Source organism: Columba livia, chromosome 5, assembly GCF_036013475.1.
Source record: "Columba livia isolate bColLiv1 breed racing homer chromosome 5, bColLiv1.pat.W.v2, whole genome shotgun sequence".
In the NCBI taxonomy this organism is placed as follows: Eukaryota; Metazoa; Chordata; class Aves; order Columbiformes; family Columbidae; genus Columba; species Columba livia.
The window spans coordinates 46,345,819-46,358,602 of record NC_088606.1 but is presented as its reverse complement, the minus strand read 5'-3'; the positions used below and the strand labels follow the sequence as shown (position 1 = coordinate 46,358,602).

Genomic DNA, 12,784 nt, shown 5'->3' with positions numbered 1-12,784 from the left:
GCAATGGTTTTCCACTCCATGCTCTGAATGGTTTAATTTTGTGTAAAAAACAAAACAAAACAACAGCAAAAAACAAACACACACACAAAACAAACAAACAAAACCAAAAAAAAACAAACCAACAGAAAAGAACCCCACACTATCTTTCTTTAAAATAATACAGAAAAAAAGATGTTAACTTGCATCTCACAGCAATTAATTTAATGAAATGTATTCAGACAGTGGTTTTTGAGAATTAATCTCTGCATTTTTAAAAAACTTGTTAGAATGGTTTAGAACTAGCAAGTGTTCTCATCTCACTTTTAATAATTTACTGCAGAGAAAACCAATATAATGGTTAAAAACCTGTGACTGGTTATTGGAAAGTCTGGGCTGTATCTGTTTGTTTGATCTGCTCTGTAGGTGCTATTTATAAAACATCATTCTTGCTATGAAAGATTCATGAAACTAATGTGTTTTGCAACCTTGAGCAAGTTAACTCAACTTCTCTGTGGCTTACACTTTCATCATGTGACTCTGGAGAACCCTGTGCTAGATTTTACTGCTCTCCATCTTTTCCCTCTTCTTGAACATTGACTTCATGGGTTTAGGGTAATGTACTAGACTAGATGAGGGGTGGCTGCTGTACACATCTTTCTTTTTACTGCAAGCTTACAAGGTCATTATCTCTTCAGAGTTGCTGAACACAATATAGGGAGAAACACTCTCAGATTGTGGCAGTTGCACATCCTCCCATGAGATCTGGAGCTTTCAATGTGGCAGCTGATGGCTCTTTAGCACCTTTTGTGCCTCACCGTGCCTGTCCTCACATACACACCCAGGGTGTTGCCAAGGTGCTGACAGTCACATCTTCCCTCATCCCAGAGCAATGGTGACTCCTCACATTCACCTCTCCCCTCTGTGGGGCAGAGGGGTAGGACCATCTATCAATAGACAGGGTCCGGAACTAAGGGGGTGCCCAGAGAAGCTGAGAAACTTCTCAACTGTGTTTGTAATGACCACAGAGAGATCTGACCAGGCTATAAAATTTTAACTCTGATGAAGATCCCCTTTGAGTGGTCTTCTCAGAGCAGCAGGTATGTAAGCAGAGGCCTTGACTTAAATTGGGACACTGTTTAAGGAGATTTCGTGGGACTGAGTGCCCTCACCTCCTCTTTGGTGAGTGATTTCCCTTCTGGATATATCCCTGAGTGAGCCTTTGCCCACCCTTGGCAAGCGATTATTTCCTGCTGGGTACCACTGAGTGAAAGAGGTCTCTTGTTCCCTTTTCTTTGGAGCTTCTTGCCCACCTAATGACTTTTAGGGTGCTTCTGTGACACAAACTAATCACTAAAATTCAAGTTATTTCACATCAAAAATCCAACTGTAGCAAAACCATCTGCAAGAAGCAGGTAAAAAGGACCTGGCTCCTGTCCTTCTTACAGTGTCATGAAGAAGAATCTGCCCATTGTGGTCAAAAGAATTACATCAATTAGTTTAGTATCAATTTCAGGTTCCTTAGTTAAGATCTGTGAGCCATGAATTTTGCTGTTGAATAGTAATTAACCATCTTCTTTGACAGTTAATGTGATTGTATTAGCATTTCTGTTTGTCACGAGTTGTTTTTTTTTAATTCAGTGGATTTGTCTTGTCTTTCACATTTTTTAAAAGTTCTTCTAAAATTCTTCTAAAGTTCTTCCCCGAGGACTTGGACTGAATAATGAATTCAATTAACAAGTAATAAAAAAGATACAGAAACACATTAAACCCATTATTTTACCATTGCACTGGTGCAATGTTATTGTCTTCACTGGAACTGAGATGGGAACTCAGCCCACTACATCCAGCTTCAGAGCTGCCAGTTATAGTTGTGACGCTGGTGTGGCACTGGGAGCACATGTGACTTGTAGAGATACAGGAGTCTCCTGTGTTTTATCTCAGATCCATTCGCTATAATATTAAAGGCCAGCTTTGCAAGATGCCATATCTACCTATATTTTTGCTACTTTCTGCTCTCCTTCCTCTATCCTGGACAGCCTGAAGGAACAGGAAAAAAAATGGGATTTGTAGAACAAGAAAGGGTAGAAAAGCAACAAAGGTCATGAAGGAACAAGTGCCCCCAACATCAGCCACTGTATGCATAAACTCCCTTCAGTAGCTTCTTTGTCAGCCCCCATAAAGGTGATGATGCCAAACTGTGCTGTGAGCAGTCTAAAGTACTTTCCTCCTGTTCTGACTTCTTATGCCCGATGGCATCTAACACCATTCCCTTAATCTACTCCTTTATCCAGTAAATCTTCCTTTTCCATTACTACACATACACTACATGGGTAAACAAATAATAATAATTTTTTTAAAAGTACTTGAATGCAGCATTTCATTACAACAAATCATCCAGTTATGTGACTGATTAGCAAAATTTGTTCAACCCGAACCAAAAGGTTTCCACGTCTCTGTTGCAAAACATTTTATTTTTTTTTTAAATGTTGTTTTATCTTCTTAAAATAAATTTCCTATATTCCTCCAATTTTTGGTAACTGACTCATACAAAGAATTAGTCACAAAGAAGAGCTCTTTCCTTGTGCTGAAGGCCAAAATTACCTGTGGCTTTTATGTTTACTTTTTTCCCCTGTCCTGTGCTAGGAATGTCTCAATGAAACACATGCCTCTATCAAAGACCCTTAGGGAATTCTGCAACCCTCAGGCTTCTGCAAAATTCAGATCTCTGTAATTTCAAATACAAGATGTGTCACTGGCTATTAGCGGCTCTGAGTGCATATTTTTGAAGACAAGATCACCATTTTGTGAGATGTGGATGGAAAGTTCTAAATATGTTTTCACATGTATTAGTGCATTTGATTTTTCTGTGCCTAAGCTGTGTCTTGTTTAGTTTATAAGTACAGAAGTCTACGTTGCCATTCCTCTGGAATGTTTTCTGGGAGACAGTAAGAGCAACACCTAGCACTTGTAGCCACTATTTTATTTAATTTTGGATTTATTTATATTACTAAACTTTTTTCCTCTTGTTTGGCAATACAGTAAGAAAAATGAAGTATTTAGTATAAGATGACATTAACTGGGCTTGGTGTTCCTAAAGTACAGAGGACCTGATGATTCAAAAAAGGCCACCATGACCAGCAGAAACTATGCTAGGCAATGCCTTGCAAGTCCTCACTTCCAAGCAGTGAGCTTTCTATCAGGCTAACAAACTGCAGTCAGATTCCTAGTGGCAGTAGGAATGTACTAAAAAGGTCCTTCCTTTTATGCTGGTGGTTTTCCACAGCTCAGAGCTTAAGTGTTCAGGAAGTCTTGGTGCAGCCATTTCACATCAGGGTAATTTAAAATCATAAATACCCTGGAAACACCCTTGAAAAAAAAAAATAGCCCACACAAAAACACAATGGAAAATTCGTTTGAAGCCTTGAGGAACATTATGGAAATACTTTAATGGGCTTTAGATAAAGACACATCTGGAACTCTGTACTAGAGTAATTTGCTATTCAATATCTGTCTGTTATGCTAGAGACACATTAAGGTTTAGCTTTATAAATCCACACATGAAACACAGGATATCAAACAGCTTCTTTAGTCTCTGTTGACAACTCTTTGCCTTCTAAGCAATCTTTTTTTTTTTCCCTTCATTTTTCTAGTACCAAAATATCTACTGTCAATTCAATAATGCTAGTGCCCTCTGCTGTATAAATTTAAAATGTGGTTTAAAGTGCTAAGAATTTGCTTATTGCATGGTCAGTTCCCCAGATGTGGTATAATTGTTAATTGTATTTCCAAACATTACCTAAAGTCTGTCTGTGGCATTGCTCTAATTACCAAACCATATATGATCTGTTAGTACAGCAATATATATTCACTTTATGGCCATGGAGACATATATATACAGATACTGAGAGTTATTTGGAAATGACGATCTACCTCTGCAGATAAGCACAGTTCAGCTTTCCTTATGGAAAGCTTGAAGGATGCGGTAGTTATGCTACTGAAGGGTAACTTTGCCAAATACGTACGCAAAGATGTCTTCCTTATGGGCATTGTAATGGAAGTCACAACTTGTTTTTCTATTTTTTTGCAATTAGGATTTAGGCCTGGTGTGCTTTGATCTGTCTTTGATATTTTACCAGGAGAAAGTGACTATACTCACTCTGATCTCTGAAGGATTTAACTGTAAAGGTGGGCTTTCATTACAAAAGAGAACTCCTATACATTTTCCAAAGATCTATCTAACGAGGTGTGGCAGGTGGAAAAGGTATTTTCCCAAGCTCCAGTGACCCTTAGGTGGATCACTGGCAGTTTGAGTTGTTGTCAGCAACTCATACTTAGCTTTCTGTCTAGTCTGTGGGCCTATGAATAGCTGTCTCAGCAGTGGAGTGGTGTAGGGCAAAGGCCATGGCTTTGTCCCAGTATATGGTTTCTGATACAGTATGATTTAACACAGTTTGATTAATGCTGTACGTCTGCCATTAAAAAAAAGAGATGTGATGCTATGTATCATTGCATTGAAAATTTAGAAATAATCTATCTGATATTGATCAGGTGATTAAACTATCACAGTAAAATTAAATCATCACAAGTATACCACAGTTAAATCTGAACTAAAGCATAGCTAAATCAGCACAACTCTTCCTCAGCCATGTGCCAGAAAATTTCAGGATGGGGACCATTCAGATCACTTTTTACACCCTTTTTCAAGTTGAGAAATGTGTGGATGCATTCAGAAAATGTACCTTCACTTCATATAGCACAGTTATGTATGCTGTACATCATGCTGTTTTAAATAGGCTTTAAGAGAAAAATCCTTTGCAAAGTTATCTGCATTTTTTTAGTAAACAAGATACTCTGCAGCTGCAAATTGAATAGTGGATTTCCAAACCTATTAAGAGGAGCTAGGTGAATCAAGTAGCTAATTATGCTGGGAAGTCTCTTCCAGGAGTATCAGCACTGGAATATTGAACATAGTTTCTGTATGGAACAGAGAATGGAGTACAGAAATAAAAATAAGTCTAATTCCCAAGATGACCTTATGCAGAAGTGACTGTTTTGATGTTCTTTTCAGGAGCTCTGAATGCTCTCAGGGCCTGAGACTGATCCCCTTTTGGTAAGAATGCCAGCATAGGAAGCCAAGGGAATTTCAGTGTGAATACCAGGAGACAAGCACACAATCTGTTTCAGTTCCACAAAATACTGAAACACAAGAGGGTAAACCCTCATCCCAGAACAGAGACTGAACTGTGGGCATGGAGCTCCACTGGGGTCAGAAATCCTGTACCAACATCTGCTCTGCAAATGCTCATGCAGCCTCAGATGCATGTCCCCATATGGCTGTAAAGGGTTGGGCTGATGGAACCACATTGCTAGAGATTCACTCACCATACCCTCCCTGCTCCCCTCTGTGCCTTTTCTGTCCTGAAATTCCTTTCCACCTGGCTGAACCCCCGAGGACTATAGCTTTCAGTTCAAGAGAAGCACAGTTTCCCTGCCCATATACAGTATAACAACATCATTCTTTTTCTCCATTGAATGTCTTTGCCACCAACAAAAAAACATGTGCTATGTTCTTAATAGAGCATTACAAATAACCATCATGCAAAATTAATAAACTGGGTTACAGTAGATCTCATATATTTCTCTTCCTAACCCTTTTTATTTTTCTCATGGATTTGTTCCTGTCTGAAGCGTCTGATTTTTTAAAAGACTGTTTTACAGTGAAAAACCATCTCTACAACTATATAGCTGCGTATCTCTTCCTCTACTATTAAAAAACAGTTTTCCCTTTTCACCGCTATAGGACTTGAAAAGTCTCAACAACAGTTTAGGGATCCATTGCAATAATGCTTAAAGATCTGGGAGGTTTCAAAGCCCAGAAGCTTTTATCTATTTGGTTTTTATTTTATTTTTAGTTAAATACATTGAAGGCCAAAGAGGGCTAGATAGGCAGCCCTGCAGTGCTAACTGATTACTCATGAGACCAAATAAATCAAAACACTCACAATGCAAATTATTCTCCTCTTTGCATGTTTCACTGTTTCACTCTGGGATATAGCTGGGATTTTCAATGGCCCCTTGAAACACGTAAGTGCAGAAGGCAGAGTGGATATTGCTGTACCACAGATACTTACTGTTCTCTTCTGCAAGCCTTTTAAGACTCAACTAAATCATAAGGACACTAACTTGAAAGACTTAAATGTGATTGGACACATTCAATCCTCCTGAATCACCATTGATTTCAGGGGAGTTCAATCAAGGATGAGTTTGATTCAGTCTACCTTCTTTTATTTCATTTTGTTATACAGAAAACAGCTTTATTTCACACCCCTCATTTTCCAGTATTTCATGGTTTCTCTCTCATTTCTTCCTAAGGTTTAAAATTTTCTCTTTAACTTCAAGTAACAGAAACAAACCTGAAATAAACATCTTAAAAATGAGAATTCTGGTGCATATCAGTCCAGGAAAAAATATTTGCATTTTAGCTGGATATTAGGAGATTTCACAGTGTTCTAAACTAAATTGGTTTGGTATGTCCCTTTATTTATGAATATTCTTTTACTCCCAGGCATCATTTGCACTTTACATCCTCAGTATAACCCATAACATTTGCTTATTTTATAGGAAAATTGTAGGAAAGATCAGACATCATGTAACGGGTATTTCTTTCGGAGTTACTTATTTTTGTTAACAGGAATTATTTGGCGTCTTTATTGACCTTTCCCCTGATGTAACCCAAAGGGTGAAAAGGACAAAAAAGCCCTAATCTGTCTGTTCAGATTGTTTACATTGGTATGAAAAGGCATAATCTATGAACTATTCGTGATGAAGTAACTTTAATTATTTCATAAAAGTCACTACAATACAGCTTGGTACTAGCCCACTCAGATACATTCTGGAAATTTAATTGGAATTAACTTTTAAGTGGGTTAATTATATTGCATTAAATCTTTGTGTGGACACACTTATTTAGAATTTAATTTAGACTAAATTGAATCAAGGCCACTGTAATTTCAATTAAGAGTGTCCATAAAATAATGTAATGTAGTTTAGCTAGTCTCTTTTCAAAGTTAATTTGGGTTCATTTTCTTGAGACCCCATGTAGACTTTAGGAACTTTTGTTCTGTATTGACTTGAACTCAATTCAAACCAATTACGTAAAGGTAAAAAGGTTTTCTACCTCATCACTAATCACTTGAGTTATTCAAGTCCTGTTTTGCTCTTCTCATTTCACTAATTCAGTTGATAAAACACAGTTTCTTTGGACCTTTTATGTTTGCTTTAGCTTCTGTATATTTCTAGACAAATATTTATGTAGGGGGGAAACAGGCAACTTTGCAGAAGAAATTTTACAGTAGTCCTGATAACAAAATTGTCTTAATTAAAGCAGCATGTCACTACATCTCATGTGTCAACTGTGATCCAAGGAGAAGTCAGACAAGCACCTTCAGGATTTCACTATCTTGTGGCAGAAATACCTCAGTGAGCAACAACTCTGAACTCTGAACTGCAGTGTGTCTACAACTACTGAAAGGATGCTTTCTTAATCCCTTTTTGTTTTATTATCAAAATAAAATCACATATCCCCATGTGGAAGGGATCTGCAAACCACAACAAAATTAGTATAAGAACAACTCTAAATAAAAAATTATATGATGTTCTAAAGCACTGCTCCAAAACAATGTAATTTTCACTCCTGTCACACTGGCATCATTATTTTGAATCACTGTAGGATTTCTTTGTTTTTAGCAGACTTTGTTTTTACACAGAAGCATTAAATTCTATAAATTAACATCCTTTTCAACATCATAGTACAGAATGTCATACTAGGAGGCAAAAATCTGTATGTTAAGTATATTAAATATTAAAATATTGTGTCTTTAAAAGATACAAAGGTGAAAAAGAGCAAGGCTGACAGAATCCAAGACATTAGCCTCATTTCCTTCTAAAATTTTCTCCCTACTCACAAACTATAAAAATAGATATAGGAAATATCAGATCAGAACACCACATAGTCTAAGAATGCATATACAAATGTAGCTAATACAATAAAGAGAAAAGAAAAAAAAAAAAAAAAAGAAAAAAAGAAAAAGGCAATTAGAGTATATACATGCTGTTAAGAAAGCTTCATCCTAAACTCAGGAAATTGTAGTCTAGCTTTTAAAGCCTAAAACATCCTTTCCTAAATTAAAATATGTGAATTTGTCTACTAAATATGCTGATGCTGAATATTCTTGTTATCCATACAAATCACCTTTTGAGCCTTGCTGAGCTCTTCACCTGATTAACTAGTACAAACTAGAAGACAGAAATATTTTAGTTTGAACATATAGTATAGTTGTGGATCAGTAGTAGTTTCTATACTTAACAACAGAGATGCTTTGGTAAAATGTGAAGTCATTTTAAAAGATTTTAAGATTATTTAGAGATTAGCAAATCAGAGGATTGTCCTTTTCAGTGGCATAAAAAAAATCAATTTTGCCTGAACAAGTGCAGTTTTTTCGAAATGCATTTTGTAATATGTAAATCAAAGGAGACTGATGGATGAAAGGGAAATACTTTAAAGCAGACATGCAAAATCTCCACCAATGCTTTTGGGGGTACAAGTTAAAATAGGTATCTGCCAAAATATTTCTATGGCATAATGCTGTGTCAAGGAAGGTTTCTTCCTTTTTTTAAGGTCTGATTTATTTGATGTTGCATTAAAGAAGTGCTTGGTAAGTATTTTATAACCTGGGTAACTACAGGCTGTATTGCTAATATGCATTATTCTAAAATACCTTCTGGGAGAAACATACCCAACTAATAACACACTAAAACAGCAGAGTCCATTTTGCATCATTACATTTGTAGTGGCTAAATGAGCCTAAATTACTCCCTCATTCTGTTAATAAACAGAGACAAAGAGAAAAAGACACATGAGATAAAAAGTTAAGGCTGCAAATAGCCTCGAGGCTGGCAAATGATGGTTAAACTTCTTATCCTTGGTAACTATGGAAACCCCTTAAGGTAAGAGTGGAACACAGGCATTTTGTGGTCTGCAATTTACAAGCTGTTTATTTAATTATGGAGGAATATGAAACTGTTAGGGGTGATGCAATTATCATACTGTGATAGTGGTTCGAGAGTTAATTTTTTGGAAAATTAGCTGTTTTAGGACTTCTATGAAAATGCAGCGCATTGTTTTTGATTGAGATCTGTCATTTCTTGTTGGTTTTGTTTTTGTTTTCCAAAAGGGTGTGAGGAGTCAAAACTAGTAATATGGCATTTTGCCATAAGATGCCTCAGTAGATTCATAGTAATTATGTTCATTCTATGCCTCATAAACAAAAACCAAGGTCAGGGTGTATTTCAGTTAAACCCTTGGTGTTACCAAACTGCAGCAAGCCAGAATAGCAAGCACGTTATTACCAGATCTATCACTGCTGGGCAATGAATAGGTAACAGGTGTTCTCACATGCAGTATTTGTACACTTTTAAATAATACAAGTCGGAAAATGTTTTAGGTAGTGAAACAAAATCAAGAGTGAAACTTTGTGATGATTCAGGGGGACTATAACAACTACTTAGAAGTATTTTCCTGGATCTGAACAACAAACTTTGACCTTATAACTTCTGTTGTTGGGAGTCACATGAACATAGGGACACAAGGGCCCTTTGCATACAATGGGAGTTTTGGCAACAATCCATCCTTGATTGGATCACTTTAATAAGACATCAGCATGGCTGAGGGGCAGTCAGCATGGCTTTACCAAGGGTAAGTCATGCTTGACCAATCTCATAGCCTTTCATGAGAATGTAACAAGGTGGATGGGTGATGGCAGAGCGGTGGATGTGGTCTACCTTGACTTCAGTAAAGCCTTTGACACAGTCTCCCACAGCATCCTCACAGCTAAGCTGAGGAGGTGTGGTCTAGACAATAGAGTAGTGAGGTGAGTTGCAAACTGGCTTAAGGAGAGAAGCCAGAGAGTGGTAGTCAATGGTGCGGAGTCTAGTTGGAGGCCATTATCTAGTGGAGTGCCTCAGGGGTCAGTACTGGGGCCAATATTATTCAATATATTCATTAACGATTTGGACGACGGAAAAGAGTGTACTATCAGCAAGTTTGCTGATGACACTAAACTGGGAGGAGTGGCTGACACGCCAGAAGGCTGTGCTGACATCCAGCGGGACCTGGACAGGCTGGAGAGTTGGACGGGGAATAACCTAATGAAATTTAACAAGGAAAAGTGTAGAGTCCTGCGTCTGGGCAGGAACAACCCCAGGTTCCATTATAGGTTGGGAAATTACATATTAGAGAGCAGTGTAGAGGAAAGGGACCTGGGGGTCCTGGTGGACAACAGGATGACCATGAGCCAGCACTGTGCCCTTATGGCCAGGAAGGCCAATGGCATCCTGGGGTGTATTAAAATGGGGGTGGTTAGTAGATCGAGAGAGGTCCTCCTTCCCCTCTACTCCGCCCTGGTGAGACCTCATCTTGAATATTGTGTCCAGTTCTGGGCCTCTCAGTTCAAGAAGGACAGGGAACTGCTGGAGAGGGTCCAGCATAGGGCAACAAAGATGATTAAGGGAGTGGAGCACCTCCCTTATGAAGAAAGGCTGAGGGAGCTGGGTCTCTTTAGCCGGGAGGAGACTGAGGGGTGACCTTATTAATGTTTATAAATATATAAAGGGTGAGTGCCACAAGGACGGAGCCAGGCTCTTCTCGGTGGCAAACAATGATAGGACAAGGGGTAATGGGATCAAGCTGGAACACAAGAGGTTCCACTTAAATTTGAGAAAAAACTTCTCAGTGAGGGTGATGGAGCAGTGGAACAGGCTGCCCAGGGGGATTGTGGAGTCTGCTTCGCTGGAGACATTCAAAACCCGCCTGGACATGTTCCTGTGCGACCTCATCTAGGCGTTCCTGCTCCAGCAGGGGGATTGGACTAGATGATCTTTTGAGGTCCCTTCCCAAACATACTGTGATACTGTGATCAAGCATAAAAACATCCTTGCAAGGCCACTGGAAAGGAGGTAGATAATATTATTCTAGATTATGGCTGAAGAAACTGAGGCAATAATGGGTTAAATCAATTGGCAAACATGAGCTTCACACTCCATGCTGACTAGTTGCAATGCATGTTGCTCCAAATGATAGTCATGTAGCAACCATCAGCTTGCTGCTGACGTCAAGCTAGTGTGCCTCAGAGCCCTGGTCTAGCCTTATGCTAAGAGCCCAACAAGAGAGTCTACATCCAAGTGGTGCATGGATGAATCTTGCTCACAGCAGTCCACAAAAGTCAAAGTGGAGATGCTGCAATGAAAGGTGTCAGTAGCAGAGGCAGGACAGGGACACAGAACTTCAGAATCACATTTCCACCAGAATGTGGACTTTATGTATGTACTAGTGTGTGATGATCAGTTTTTAGAAGATCAATATGTAATGACTCTACAGACTGAATTTGACTAAACATCAGAAAATGTTCTTATTATGTCTTATTCTATAGATTCCTGTTTTAAACTTCTTGTCAAAGTATTTGGATACCTTTCAGAAATGCATGAAATATCCTAAATTTGTCATTTCATGTGTGTATTCTTTCTCTCATTCCTTCTTCTACAGGCCTATATTCAGATGCTGTTCCAGTTCGGTAGGTGTTATTAAATATCTGCCATAAGGTATTGATACTATAGATGGCAAGTTTGAAAAAATACATCGTGAGTTTGAAATTACAATTTAGGTTGTTTGCTATGCTATTCCTTCTTGAAACTCATTAGACACCTCATGGGAAATGTTTCTCTCTTCTACCCAGAAGTATGGATCACCTGCGGCCCAGTTCAATAATTCCTACAATATGAATGGGCAGCGATTCCTGGGTTCCTACTGTCAACTTTTCCCCGTGAACGGTTCTCAAAGCTTCTTCTTGGCAAGGCTCTCCAATATATGTGCTATGATCTTCTCATCCCTGACCACAGGAAAGCTTTCATATAAGCCTTATGTCAGTCATGGTCTTGGCAAGCCCTGAACTGATTTTTAAATATAAATGTTTAAAACAACACGGAAGAAAATTCCTGTCATCTGTGGCTATCCAACTAGGAAGATGTGAATCACTTGAAAAAGTTCACATCCAGGGAACCACCCTCACCAGCTGAAGAAGGAAAGGGAAGAGAGTATTAGTTAAGAGGTCAATAACTATTTCACATGGAACTAGGTGAAGTATCTTCTGGCATCAACATGAAGTCCACCCTTCCCATTTGCAGTAACGATATTCTTTCACGTGTCAGTCCTTCTGCCACAAACATCTGGTTTTGACCTAGTAAAAGACTGATGTTTCATGAACTGCAGTACTTTTGAAAGATAGTATGCTCCAAAATCAGTTTCACTCTAAAGTGGCTAATTATTAATGTTTTAATTGCTAAATTGCAATAATAAGTGCATCTATCCCCCGAATATATTTGTATAAAGTGTAATCATAGGGTCACACATGTATATATAAATCTACATTTGAATTACAGAAATACTTCATACTATGATTCCCACACTAACCTTAACAGGTAAAAACCACACTTTCTCTTTACAGCACTGGAAACAAACCCAAAGAAACATAACTAAGTAAGATTTTACAAATTTGAATACTGTAAACAAAAATAAATGTGTATTTTTTACTTCAACATGTTTCAATTTTATTCAAATGTTAGATTAATTCTAAATTAACTTGTAAATATTGGAGCATTCTGTTTCTATATGTGGTGAAATGAGGCACTAGCACAACCCCATGTCACCTATCCCAATGTGTTTCAACTTGTTAATACTGGAGCATCCTGTTTT

General features: G+C 38.1%; 1 protein-coding gene across 47 annotated transcripts in view; it reads right to left on the bottom strand.

The window, feature by feature from the left end:
* LRRC4C (leucine rich repeat containing 4C) overlaps positions 1-12,784 on the bottom strand; it is a 611,011-nt gene that overhangs the window by 28,859 nt on the left and 569,368 nt on the right. For 6 of the 47 annotated variants that reach the window (XM_065064826.1, XM_065064816.1, XM_065064787.1 and 3 more), the window contains one exon: positions 1,760-2,016. The exons of the other annotated variants lie outside the window; for them this stretch is intronic. The gene's annotated coding sequence lies outside the window, so the exon portion shown is untranslated. The remainder of the gene's footprint in view (positions 1-1,759; positions 2,017-12,784) is intronic. 47 annotated transcript variants of the gene reach the window in all.